Consider the following 13763-nt stretch of genomic DNA (forward strand, 5'->3'; position numbering starts at 1 on the left):
GCATCGCTCGTCGCCTCCGCTGTGCCGACCCGGTGCGGCGTCGCCCCGGTGCGGCCGGCCCGTCGCCTCCGCTTTGCTGGCCTGTGGCGGCCTCCTGTCACCACCTCCCCGTCGAAGCGTCTGTCCACGCCCACCGCCCACCGACCCCGCACTCCCACCAGACGGCCCGAGCTCTTCTCCCTTTCCTCGTTTCTTTGCCTAGACCTGAAGTTCTTTCTATCCCTCCACCATCTACAGGAGCTGGCCATGGAGGTCGTTGACCCTACCAAAGATCGAGTTCCTGCCGTCGCGCGCGCGACCCTGCGGATCCGGTCGAGGTCGAGCAGCCACCGCCGGATCTGATGCGCGTGACCCCACCGGACCTCCCTGCCTCGCCCCTCCGTGCGCGCCACCGGCCCTACCTCGCCCAGCCACGTCGCCGGCCCTGCCTTGCCCAGGAGAAGACGAAGATTAGATTTCTTTTTTACAAATTTTTGTAAGGTTCTTGCAAGAAACCAGGACTAATTTCTTCTTTCTTTTTATGTGGGGGTCTTTTATGTAAAGTGTAACCACCACATATATGAAATAAGCACTTAAGCGGTTCTGGGTCGTACATTTCCTTACCGCATGCTTTTCCTTCACCGAGTACGTTTCCTTAGCGTGTCCACCTATGCATTGTTGTTTTTATATTTAAACAAAACAAAATCTCTTTGCCGTCTGTGGGTTCGAGGATGATGGCAAAGATGGAGTCAACTGACGGTAAAGACGAAATCGCCTGACAGCAAAAGATGCAAACTTTGCCGTCTGTTTTTTTATGGAAGACGGCAAATGGATAGTTGGCTGACGGCAAAGTCTTTGCCGTCTTCTCGATGAAAAGCTGAGGGCAAAGTATTCTTTGCCGGCTATTCTTTGCCGTCTGAGTTTGCCGTCTGCTTTTTGAAGGCAAAATCTTTGCCGTCTGGATTTAGGTCTTTGTCGTCTGCGATCCACAGACGGCAAATTATCTGTTTCCTGTAGTGTCGTCCTCGAGTAGGTAAATGATGTGCAATGCTACCTAGCATAATTCTCAATGTAATTTCTTTTATTGTGGCATGAATGTTCAGATCCAAATGATTCAAAATAAAAGTTCATATTGACATAATAAATAGTAATACTTCAAGCATACTAACAAAGCAATCATGTCTTCTCAAAATAACATGGCTAAAGAAAGTTCATCCCTACAAAATCATATAGTCTGGTCATGCTTCATCTTTGTCACACAAAAATGCTCCCATCTTGCACACACTCGATGATAAGCCAATCAATTGTTTCATACTTTATTAATCTCAAACTTTTTTCAACTTTCACGCAATACATGAGCGTGAGCCATGGATATAACACTATGGGTGGAATAGAATATGATGATGGAGGTTGTGTGGAGAAGACAAAAAAGGAGAAAGTCTCACATTGACGAGGATAATCAACGGTCTATGGAGATGCCCATCAATTGATGTCAACATGAGGAGTAGGGATTGCCACGCAATAGATGCACTAGAGCTATAAATGTATGAAAGCTCAACAAAAGAAACTAAGTGGGTGTGCATCCAACTTACTTGCTTATGAAGACCTAGGGCATTTGAGGAACCCATCGTAGGAATATACAAGCCAAGTTCTATAATGAAAAATTCCCACTAGTATATGAAAGTGACAACATAAAAGACTTTCTATATGAAGAACATGGTGCTAGTTTGAAGCACAAGTGTGGAAAAGGATAGTAACATTGCCCCCTTTTTATTTTATTTTCTTTTTTCTTTTTGGGCCTTCTTTTTTCTTTTTGGCCTTTCTTTTTTCTTTTTCTTTTTTCTATTTCTTTTTCTTTTTTCTTTGGCCTTGCTTTTTTTGCCTTTCCCTTTTTTTATTTGGGGACAATTCTCTAATAATGATGATCATCACACTTCCATTTATTTACAACTCATGAATTACAACTCAAAACTAGAACAAGATATGACTCTATATGAATGCCTCCAGCGGTGTACCGGGATGGGCAATGAATCAAGAGTGACATGTATGAAAAATTATGCATGGTGGGTGATACGTCTCCAACGTATCTATAATTTTTTATTGTTCCATGCTATTATATTACCCTTTTGGATGTTTATGGGCTTTATTTTACACATTTATATCATTTTTGGGACTAACCTACTAACCGGAGGCCCAACTCGTATTACTGTTTTTTTGCCTATTTCAGTATTTCGAAGAAAAGGAATATCAAATGGAGTCCAAACGGAATGAAACCTTCGGGAGCGTGATTTTTGGAACTAACGTGATCCGGAGAACTTGGAGTGCAAGTCAAGAAGTTTGCGAGGCGACCAGGAGACCGGAGGGCGCGCCCACCCCCTCTGGGCGCGCCCCCTGTCGCCCCCTGTCTCCTGGGCCCCACAGGAGGCCACCAACGTACTTCTTCCTCCTATATATACCTACGTACCCCGAAAACATCCAGGGAGCCAACGAAACACAATTTCCACCAGCATAACCTTCTGTATCCACGAGATCCCATCTTGGAGCCTTCGTCGGTGCTCCGCCAGAGGGGGAATCGATCATGGAGGGCTTCTACATCAACACCATAGCCCCTCCGATGAGTTGTGAGTAGTTTACCACAGACCTTCGGGTCCATAGTTATTAACTAGATGGCTTCTTCTCTCTTTTTGGATCTCAATACAATGTTCTCCCCCTCTCTTGTGGAGATCTATTCGATGTAAACTCTTTTAGCGGTGTGTTTGTCGAGATCTGATGAATTGTGGGTTTATGATCAAGTTTATCTATGAATAATATTTGAATCTTCTCTGAATTATTCTATGTATGATTGAGTTATCTTTGCAAGTCTCTTCGAATTATCAGTTTGGTTTGGCCTACTAGATTGATATTTCTTGCCATGGGAGAAGTGCTCAGCTTTGGCTTCAATCTTGCGGTGTCCTTACCCAGTGACAGAAAGGGTTGCAAGGCACGTATTGTATTGTTGCCATCGAGGATAAAAAGATGGGGTTTATATCATATTGCTTGAGTTTATCCCTCTACATCATGTCATCTTTCTTAATGTGTTACTCTGTTCTTGAACTTAATACTCTAGATGCATGCTGGATAGCGGTCGATGTGTGGAGTAATAGTAGTAGATGCAGGTAGGAGTCGGTCTACTTGACGCGGACGTGATGCCTATATACATGATCATGCCCAGATAATCTCATAATTATTCGCTTTTCTATCAATTGCTCGACAGTAATTTGTTCACCCACCGTAATACTTATGCTATCTTGGGAGAAGCCACTAGTGAAACCTATGAACCCCGAGTCTATCTTTTATCATATAAGCTTTTAATCTAGTTTTATTTGCATCTTTACTTTTTGCATCTATATTATAAAATACCAAAAAAATATTTATCTTATCATACTATCTCTATCAGATCTCACTTTAGCAAGTGGCCGTGAAGGGATTGATAATCCCTTTATTGCGTTGGTTGCGAGTTCTTTGTTTGTTTGTGTAGGTGCGTGGGACTTTTGAGGAGCCTCCTACTGGATTGATACCTTGGTTCTCAAAAACTGAGGGAAATACTTACGCTACTTTGCTGCATCACCCTTTCCTCTTCAAGGAAAACCAACGCAAGCTCAAGATGTTGCAGTGGCTTTGCCACAAATACGATGTCAACTACATGATCATGCAAGGCAATATGACAATGATGATGCGTATCATGATAATGAACAGAATGGTGGAAAGTTGCATGGCAATATATCTCGGAATGGCTATGGAAATGCCATAATAGGTAGGTATGGTGGCTGTTTTGAGGAACATATAAGGAGGTCTATGTGTGATAGAGCGTATCGTATCACGGGGTTTGGATGCACCGGCGAAGTTTGCACCAACTCTCAAGATGAGAAAGGGCAATGCACAGTACCGAAGAGGCTAGCAATGATGGAAAGGTGAGAGTGCGTATAATCCATGGACTCAATATTAGTCATAAAGAACTCATATACTTATTGCAAAAATCTACAAGGCATCAAAAACCAATCACTACGCGCATGCTCCTAGGGGGATAGATTGGTAGGAAAAGACCATCACTCGTCCCCGACCGCCACTCATAAGGATGACAATCTAAGAACACCTCGTGTTTCAAATTTGTTACACAACGGTTACCATATGTGCATGCTACGGGACTTGCCAACTTCAACACAAGCATTCTTTAAATTCACAATTACCCAACTAGATGACTCTAATATCACCACCTCCATATCTCAAAACAATTATCAAATATCAAATTGATCATAGCATCCAATTCACTTCCTATGATAGTTTTTATTATACCCAACTTGGATGCCCATCATTTTAGGACCAATTTTATAACCATAGCAAATACCAAGCTGTTCTAAGAGACTCTCAAAATAATATAAGTGAAGCATGAGAGATTAACAATTTCTACAAAATCAAGCCACCGCCGTGCTCTAAAAGATTTAAGTGAAGCACTAGAGCAAAACTATCTAGCTCAAAAGATATAAGTGAAGCACATAGAGTATTCTAATAAATTCCAATCAAGTGGGTTTCTCCCAAAAGGTGTGTGCAGCAAGAATGATTGTGGTAAACTAAAAATCAAAGACTAATATCATACAAGACGCTCCAAGCAAAACACATGTCATGTGGCGAATAAAAATATAGCTCCAAGTAAAGTTACAGATAGACGAAGACGAAAGAGGGGATGCCTTCCGGGGCATCCCCAAGCTTAGGCTTTTGGTTATCCTTGAATATATTGGGGTGCCATGGGCATCCCCAATATTAGTCTCTTGCCACTCCTTATTCCATAGTCCATCAAATCTTTACCCAAAACTTGAAAACTTCACAACACAAAACTCAACAGGAAATCTCATAAGCTCCGTTAGTGCAAGAAAGAAAAACCACCACATAAGGTACTGTAATGAACTCATTCTTTATCTATATTGGTGTTAAATCTACTGTATTCCAACTTCTCTATGGTTCATACCCTACATACTAGCCATAGAAGCATCAAATAAGCAAACGACACACGAAAAACAGAATCTGTCGAAAACAGAACAGTCTGTAGTAATCTGTAACTCCAGAATACTTATGGAACTCTAAAAATCGTACCAAAATAGGAACTCCTGGGAAATTTATCTATTGATCTAAAGCAAAAAGAATCAACGCAAAATCATGTTTCTATGAATTACTAAAAGTATTTTCGTGCGCGCAAAGTTTCTATTTTTCAGCAGAATCAAATTAACTATTACCATAGGTTATCCTATAGGTTCTACTTGGCACAAACACTAATTAAAAAATAAGAACACATCTAAACAGAAGGTGGATGAAATATTTATTACTAAACAGCAGCAAAAAAACAAAAAACAAAAATAAAATTGGGTTGCCTCCCAACTAGTGCTATCGCTTAACGCCCCTAGCTAGGCATAAAAGCGAGGATAGATCTAAGTAGTGCCATAATAATAAGATAGATCACGAAAACTCATCTCATATTCTCTACTTCAGTAGCAAGTTTCCTTTGAGGCAAACAAAATTAATCAAAAGGGCTAAATTTAATGGGACAAAAAGTCCCCAAGTTCAATCTCAGGAGGTATGGGTTCCTCCTTGGGCCCTTCATATTGCACAACCAATTCATCATTATAAATATTCTTTTGACAGAACCTCTTGAGTCTACACTCAAGGGAATATCCTAGCTCATTATTTCGAATAGAAAAATCATTATTGAGTTCAGAGATTTTATCAATTAGAACAGTGGTAGGATCCTTTTTTCTAAGGTTTTCATTAAAAGCAATACAGTCCAAAGATTGGAAACGCATAATTTCTTCTTGATCGAAGAGGATCGCCTCTATGGGAGGACGACCGGTGTCCACCCTATAGTGCGAAAAAAATTCTTTGGCTTCTTTTATTATAAATCTAAACTCATGTGCCAAAAAATAGTAGCTGTGCGCTTAACAGAAGAATGCTCAATATTAGAAAATTCTAGGAAAATTCTTTGTATGCAAGGATGCATGTGCATAAACTATCTTTCAAGTTCAACTATAAACATAGTGATAGCATCCTAAAGACTACTAGTTCTATGCAGGATAGAACCACCCATAGAAGGTAAAGCACCGGCACAAGTAAAGAAATCTTGAATAACCCCTTTTCCAATAATATTACCACTACCGATTCGAAACTTTTTAGTATGCAAGATAGGGGGTTCTTCAGCAGGAGCATCAGAATTTTCCATGTTATCATTATTGTCCATATCGATGATAATTTCCCCAATTTCAGACATAACGGCAAACAAAAGCGAGGAAGAAGAAGAGGGCAAACGGAAAAGAGAGAGCGAATGAAAACGGCAAGGGTGAAGTGGGGGAGAGGAAAATGAGAGGCAAATGGCAAATAATGTAATGCGAGGGAGATGAGTTTGTGATGGGTACCTGGTATGTCTTGACTTGAGCGAAGACCTCCCCGGCAACGGCGCCCGAAATCCTTCTTGCTACATCTTGAGCTTGCGTTGGTTTTCCTTGAAGAGGAAAGGGTGATGCAGCAAAGTAGCGTAAGTATTTTCCCTCAGTTTTTGAGAACCAAGGTATCAATCCAGTAGGAGGCTCCTCAAAAGTCCCACACACCTACACAAACAAACAAGAACCTCGCAACCAATGCAATAAAGGAGTTGTCAATCCCTTCATGGCCACTTGCGAAAGTGAGATCTGATAGAGATAATATGTCACTGGGTAAGGACACCGCATGATTGAACCCAAGGCTAAGCACTTCTCCCATTGCAAGAAAGATCAATCTAGTAGGCCAAACCAAACTGATATTTCAAAGAGACTTGCAAAGATAACTTAATCACACATAAAAGAATTCAGAGGAGATTCAAATATTTCTCATAGATAAACTTGATCATAAACCCACAATTCATCGGATCTCGACAAACACACCGCAAAAAGAGTTTCATCGAATAGATCTCCAAGAAGATCGAGGAGAACTTTGTATTGAGATTCAAAGAGAGAGAAGAAGCCATCTAGCTAATAACTATGGACCCGAAGGTCTATGGTAAACTACTCACAACTCATCGAAAGGGCCTTGGAGATGATGTAGAGGCCCTCCGTGGTCGATTCCCCCTCCGTCGGAGCGCCGGCGAAGGCTCCAAGATGGGATCTCGCGGATATAGTAGGTTACGGCGATGGAAACAGTTTTTCGTGGTGCTCGTCTAAGGTTTCAGGGTACGTGAGTATATATAGGAAGAAGAAGTAGGTCGGTGAACGCTCGAGGGGCCCACGAAGGTGGGGGGCGCGCCCACTATAGGGGGCGTGCCGGGCACCCTCGTGGCCGCCTCCTCTGTTGCTTGACGTCCGCTCCAAGTCCCCTGGATCAGTTTGTTCCAAAAAGATCGCTCCCAGAGGTTTCATTCCATTTGGACTCCGTTTGATATTCCTTTTCTTCGAAACACTGAAATAGGCAAAAAAACAGCAATTCGGGCTGGGCCTCCGGTTCGTAGGTTAGTCCCAAAAATGATATAAAAGTGTAAAGTAAAGCCCATAAACATCCAAACGGGTAATATAATAGCATGGAACAATCAAAAATTATAGATACGTTGGAGACGTATCACATCACTATCGAGATTCAACAAAAATAGACCACTCATCAAGGGTGTATGACCATAAAAGATATTACTCATATAAATAGAACAACCATAATTCTATGATTTAAATGAATAACCGTCTCGTATTAAACAAGATCCAGAAATAATGTTCATGCTCAACGCTGGCACCAAATAACAATTATTCAGGTCTAAAACTAATCCTGAAGGTTGATGTAGAGGTAGCGTGCCGACGGCATTCACATCGAGCTTGAAACCATTTCCGATGTGCATCGTCACCTCGTCCTTAGCCAATCTTCGTTTAATCCATAGCCCCTGTTTTGAATTGCAAATATGAGCAACAGAACCAGTATCAAATACCCAGGCGCTACCACGAGCATTAGTAAGGTACACATCAATAACATGTATATCAAATATACCTTTCACTTTGCCGTCCTTCTTATCCGACAAATACTTGGGGCAGTTTCACTTCTAGTGTCCAGTCCCTTTGCAGTAGAAGCACTCAGTTTCAGGCTTAGGTCCAGACTTGGGTTTTTTCTCTTGAGCAGCAACCTTTTTGCCATTCTTCTTGAAGTTCCCCTTCTTCCCTTTGCCCTTTTTCTTGAAACTAGTGGTCTTATTGACCATCAAAACTTGATGCTCCTTTTTGATTTCTACCTCCGCAGCCTTTAGCATTGTGAAGAGCTCGGGAATAGTCTTATTCATCCCTTGCATATTATAGTTCATCACAAAGCCTTTATAGCTTGGTGGTAGTGATTGAAGAACTCTGTCAATGACACTATCATCAGGAAGATTAACTCCCAGTTGAGTCAAGTGGTTATGGTACCCAGACATTCTGAGTATGTGTTCACTGACAGAACTATTCTCCTCCATTTTGCAGCTATAGAACTTGTTGGAGACTTCATATCTCTCAACTCGGGCATTTTCTTGAAATATTAACTTCAACTCTTGGAACATCTCACATGCTCCATGATGTTCAAAACGTCTTTGAAGTCCCGATTCTAAGCCATAAAGCATGGCACATTGAACTATCGAGTAGTCATCAGCTTTGCTCTGCCAAGCGTTCTTAATGTCATCAGTAGCATCTGCAGCAGGCCTGGCACCCAGCGGTGCTTCCAGGACGTAATTCTTCTGTGCAGCAATGAGGATAATCCTCAAGATACAGACCCAGTCCGTGGAGTTGCTACCATCATCTTTCAACTTAGCTTTCTCTAGGAACGCATTAAAATTCAAAGGAACGGTAGCACGGGCCATTGATCTACAATAACATAGACATGCAAAATAACTATTAGGACTAAGTTCATGATAAATTAAAGTTCAATTTAATCATATTACTTAAAGAACTCCCACTTAGATAGACATCCCTCTAGTCATCTAAATGATCACGTGATCCAAATCAACTAAACCATGTCCGATCATCACGTGAGGTGGAGTAGTTTTCAATGGTGAACATCACTATGTTGATCATATCTACTATATGATTCATGTTTGACCTTTCGGTCTCAGTGTTCCGAGGCCATATATGCATATGCTAGGCTCGTCAAGTTTAACCCGATTATTCTGCGTGTGCAAAACTGGCTTGCACCTGTTGTATGTCAACGTAGAGCTTATCACACCCGATCATCATGTGGTGTCTCGGCACGACAAACTGTAGCAATGGTGCATACTCAGGGAGAACACTTATACCTTGAAATTTAGTAAGGGGTCATCTTCTAATGCTACCACCGTACTAAGCAAAATAAGATGCATAAAAGATAAACATCACATGCAATCATAATATGTGACATGATATGGCCATCATCATCTTGTGCTCATGATCTCCATCACTGAAGCATCGTCATGATCTCCATCGTCACCGGCGCGACACCTTGATATCCATCGTACCATCGTTGTCGTCTTGCCAACTATTGTTACTACGACTATCGCTACCGCTTAGTGATAAAGTAAAACAATTACATGGCGATTGCGTTGCATACAATAAAGCGACAACCATATGGATCCAACCAGTTGCCGACAACTTTGTTACAAAACATGATCATCTCATACAAAAATTTGTAGAACATCATGCTTGACCATACACTAGTAGAAAACCACCCATTACACCTGGTTCGTAAGGGCCTTTAGTCCCGGTTCATGAACCGGGACTAATGGGTCATTACTAATGCCTCCACCCATTAGTCCCGGTTCAAACACGAATCGGGACCAATGTGCCTCCACGTGGCCCTATGCGCCGAGCCCAGTCAGGGGGCCTTTGGTCCCGGTTGGTGGCTCCAACCGGGACCAAAAGGCATCCACGCGTCTGCTTTCCAGTGGCTAGGGTTTTTGTTTTTTTTTGAAAGGAGGGGGTTGGGGGTTTTGGGGGGTTAATTTAGGTGTTTCGTATATTGTGTTAGCTAGCTAATTAATAGAGAGAAGTGTCCTCTCTTATGTCCGTGCTTGGTCGACGCTACGTAGTATATATACATAAGTGATCGAGAGACCATTCAATACAGAAGTTCGTCATGCATACCGAGAGAAGTGATCGATCGACCTTCTCCGAGAGATTGGTCGAACAACAAGTTTTTTACTGGCTACATACATGTACAATATGTATAAGATCTCTTAATTACAAACCCCTAGCATTTGAAATCAACTTCCACATGGTATTCTCCGGCTTTACTAATGACGTGTTCAAGAAAGAATCCCGCCAATTCCTCTTGAATTGCTTTCATGCGATCTGGTTCTAGGAGTTCATCTCGCATCTGCCACGTCTAATTTGAAGAAGGGGGTTAATTAATACATATATATGAATGAAACTCAATAGAAATGATGGTGTAATAAAATTAAATTGTGAATATTATTGCTTATGCACTTCATATTGTCTTCTAGAGTAGCCCCGCTTGTTTTTCAAAGTCGCGTTGTGGATGAACTGGCACACGTAGTATCCACAGAAATCATTCCCTTCCTCTTGCCACAAGCACTTTACGAGAAATAGAGGTCAATCAAACTGATAATGAAGCATTATAAATGGCATTGATGAAAGTATAGCTAAAGAATCAACGGGAGATGCGCGCAACTAGCTAGCCAGTAGTACTTACTTTTGGGTATATATATCGCAGCTCCTTCGGCAGTCCCGGAGCTTGTGCGGTGAACTGTTTCCAAAGCCTGCAAGACAAAGAAAATAATTATTATTACTTGAGATATCGGGAAATGAACAAAAAGTTGCCGATGTGGTGCGATAATGATCGATTGAACTTACTTGCTGAGCATTTCAGTCATGTCCGCATAGGTGCTGGGATCTTTTCGTCTCGAGTCTAAGACGGTTACTAGTCCACGCTCAAGCTTAATCTCCAGAAGAATATAGTGGTACCTGCGCACGCATGCATAACTCATCAATTACATTACTATAACCTCGCTCGAGTAATAAGGGAAACCGAATATGCACACGACAGTAACACTCACGGGCCATTGTAAGGAAAGAGTATGGTATCTTTGTTTTGATTTTTGATCAACGATTGTAGCAAGTTGTCTTCGGCCTCTTCGACGTTCTTTTCAACCGGAAATACATCTATGATATTTGTGTTAATGAACCCAATATCTTAAATTTCTTGTTTTTGCACTCGACGATCTTCAATCTGCATAATATATTGAGGATAATTAATTATAAATACATGCAATGAAAGAGCCGAGCTATATATGGAGACTTAATGACAGAAATAGTACTTACAGGCAGTAGCAAAAGACCATTAATTTATCGAGGTCCTTTTGATTGAAGAACTCGAAGAACTCCTCAAATGGAACACACAACAGATCATTTGAAACGAGGTCGTGCTCCTCTTTAATGTTCAGATACAAACTGTTCGTCCCCTCAGACTCTCTGCAGGTTTTCATGTACCAACTATGGAATCTTCGCATCATTGTTGTTAGAGATTTTTCATCTTTGACGAGAGGCTTCCCGTACTTGTATCTGAATACGTCCACCTCCATGAAATTGGGAAGTGCATCATCAGGCAGGTAATATTCAAGATTGCCATAACCGGCCACCATCCCCAGAGGATTAGACACATTGAGCGGGGGGCACGATTGCTGTGCTTGTTCGCCGAGCTGGGCAATTTTTTCCCCTTTGCTCGTTGTTCTTTTGACCTTTTATCACTGACAGTAGTTCCCGACCGCTTGGCTTGGAGATATGTCTGTTCAGTAATGCGCTCATAGTTGGTTCTCGGCAGACACTTTGGTGGTTTCCTCAGGGCATCGAGAGTGCGCTTTGCTTTCACCGGATCTACCTTCTCCTCCGGAGGTGGATGTCTCTTTGCTTTCACCCCTTCAAAGAACTCCTTCACGTGGGCTTGCACGATCGTATTGTTTTACTCCTTGGTCCTCTCGTACGGTAACTTCTCTAGAGGCTTTAGAGGTGGACCGTATATGTATTGCCTCTCTCCTCTTCTTGTGCTGCTAGACGCCGGAGCAGACGGAGCGGCTGCGGCGTCTGTCTTCTTTCGTGCTTGCTTACGAGGTGGAGGAGAAGGACTACGACGCGCCGGAGCAGCCAGGGCGGCGGCGGGTCTCTTCCGCCCTTGTTGGCGAGGCGGAGAAGGAGGAGGCGGAGTGCCGCCACGCGCCAGACAAGGAGGCAGAGTGCCGCCACGCGTGCCCTGATCATCACTCGCCGGAGGGGGAGGCGGAGTGCTGCCACGCGTGCCCTGATCGTCACTCGCCGGAGGAGGAGGCGGTGGAGGAGGCGGAGTGCCCTGACTCGCCGGAGGAGGAGGAGGAGGCGGAGGCGTCCAGTTCAGAAGGTTGATGAGCTCCTTCCGCCATAGGCATGGAGTCTTCAGAGCAGAACCCAGCCTAGTCTCCCCTTCACCGGTAGGGTGCTCAAGCACGAGGTCCTCAAATCCCTCCGTTATTTCATCCACCATCACCTTAGCAAATCCTTCTGGAATCGGCTGGCAGTGATAAGTTGTGCCGGGTCCACTAGGATAAACTTGGCCAACAGCCGTCTTGACCTTCAAATCCATCCATCGCGCCATAATGTGGCAATTTTGAGACTCCGTCATACCATCCACGGTATAGCTGGAAGGAGCCGTCAAGACATGCTCCGGCTGAAGCAGCTCGGTGGAAGCCACGCTGCTTCTCCGCTGAGATGGCGGGGTAGCTTCGGGGGAAGCTTCGGCAGGTCGTTTGTTGTGATCTGCTGCTTCTCGTACCTCTTCTCGTTCCTCTAGCCCCATTACCCTTTCGTGCTGCGCCTGCATTTGGTCCTGCTCCAGTTTCTTCCTCCTCTCGTGGGTTTTGTAACCCCCTGCGTCCGGAAAACCAACCTTCCACGGAATGGAGCCTGGCGTGCCTCGTGTCCGTCCAGGGTGCCCGGATTCCCAAGGGCCATTGTGAGCTCGTCCTTCTCCCTGTTTGGAAGGAACGTCCCTCGCTGCGCTGCATCGATATACTGTCGAAGGTTCTTGACTGGTGTTTGCAGTTGCTCGTCCGTCCACTGACACTTCCCTGTTACAGGGTCCAAGGTTCCGCCAGCCCCAAAGAACCAAGTCTGGCAACGGTCTGGCCAGCGCATTTTCTCTGGTTCGATCCCTTTTTCAAGCAGATCATGCTCAGCCTTGGACCACTTAGGCCGGGCTTTAAGGTAGCCACCTGACCCCGTGCGATGGTGAAGCTTCTTCTTCGCAACATTTTTCTTGTTTGTCTCCGACATCTTCTTACTCTTTTCCGATGTCTTGTGGGCCACAAATGCGGGCTAGTGATCTTTGATCTTCTCATATTTGCCGATGAATTCTGGTGTCTTTTTTTCTCGACAAACTGGTTCAGCTCTTTCCTCCACCTCCTCATTAGGCTTTCCATCTTCTTAAGAGCACAAGACTTGATTAATTGCTCTTTAACTGGCTTCTCCGGATCCTCCTCTGGCGGTAGGGTGAAATTTGCCTTCAGCTCAGTCCAAAGATCTTCTTTCTGCATATCATTAACATAAGACACCTCAGGGTCTTCATCCTTAGCAGGCTTATACCATTGCTGGATGCTGATCGGGATCTTGTCCCTAACAAGAACCCCGCACTGAGCAGAAAATGCCTTCCTTGTCCGGATGGGTTCAATCGGTTCGCCGTCGGGCGCGATTTCTATGATCTCAAACTTTTCATCCGAGCTCAACTTTTTCTTCGGGCCTCGTCTCCTTACCGAAGTTGTGCTCGATCCG

This window comes from Triticum dicoccoides, chromosome 1B (genome assembly GCF_002162155.2).
Source record: "Triticum dicoccoides isolate Atlit2015 ecotype Zavitan chromosome 1B, WEW_v2.0, whole genome shotgun sequence".
Classification (NCBI taxonomy): Eukaryota; Viridiplantae; Streptophyta; class Magnoliopsida; order Poales; family Poaceae; genus Triticum; species Triticum dicoccoides.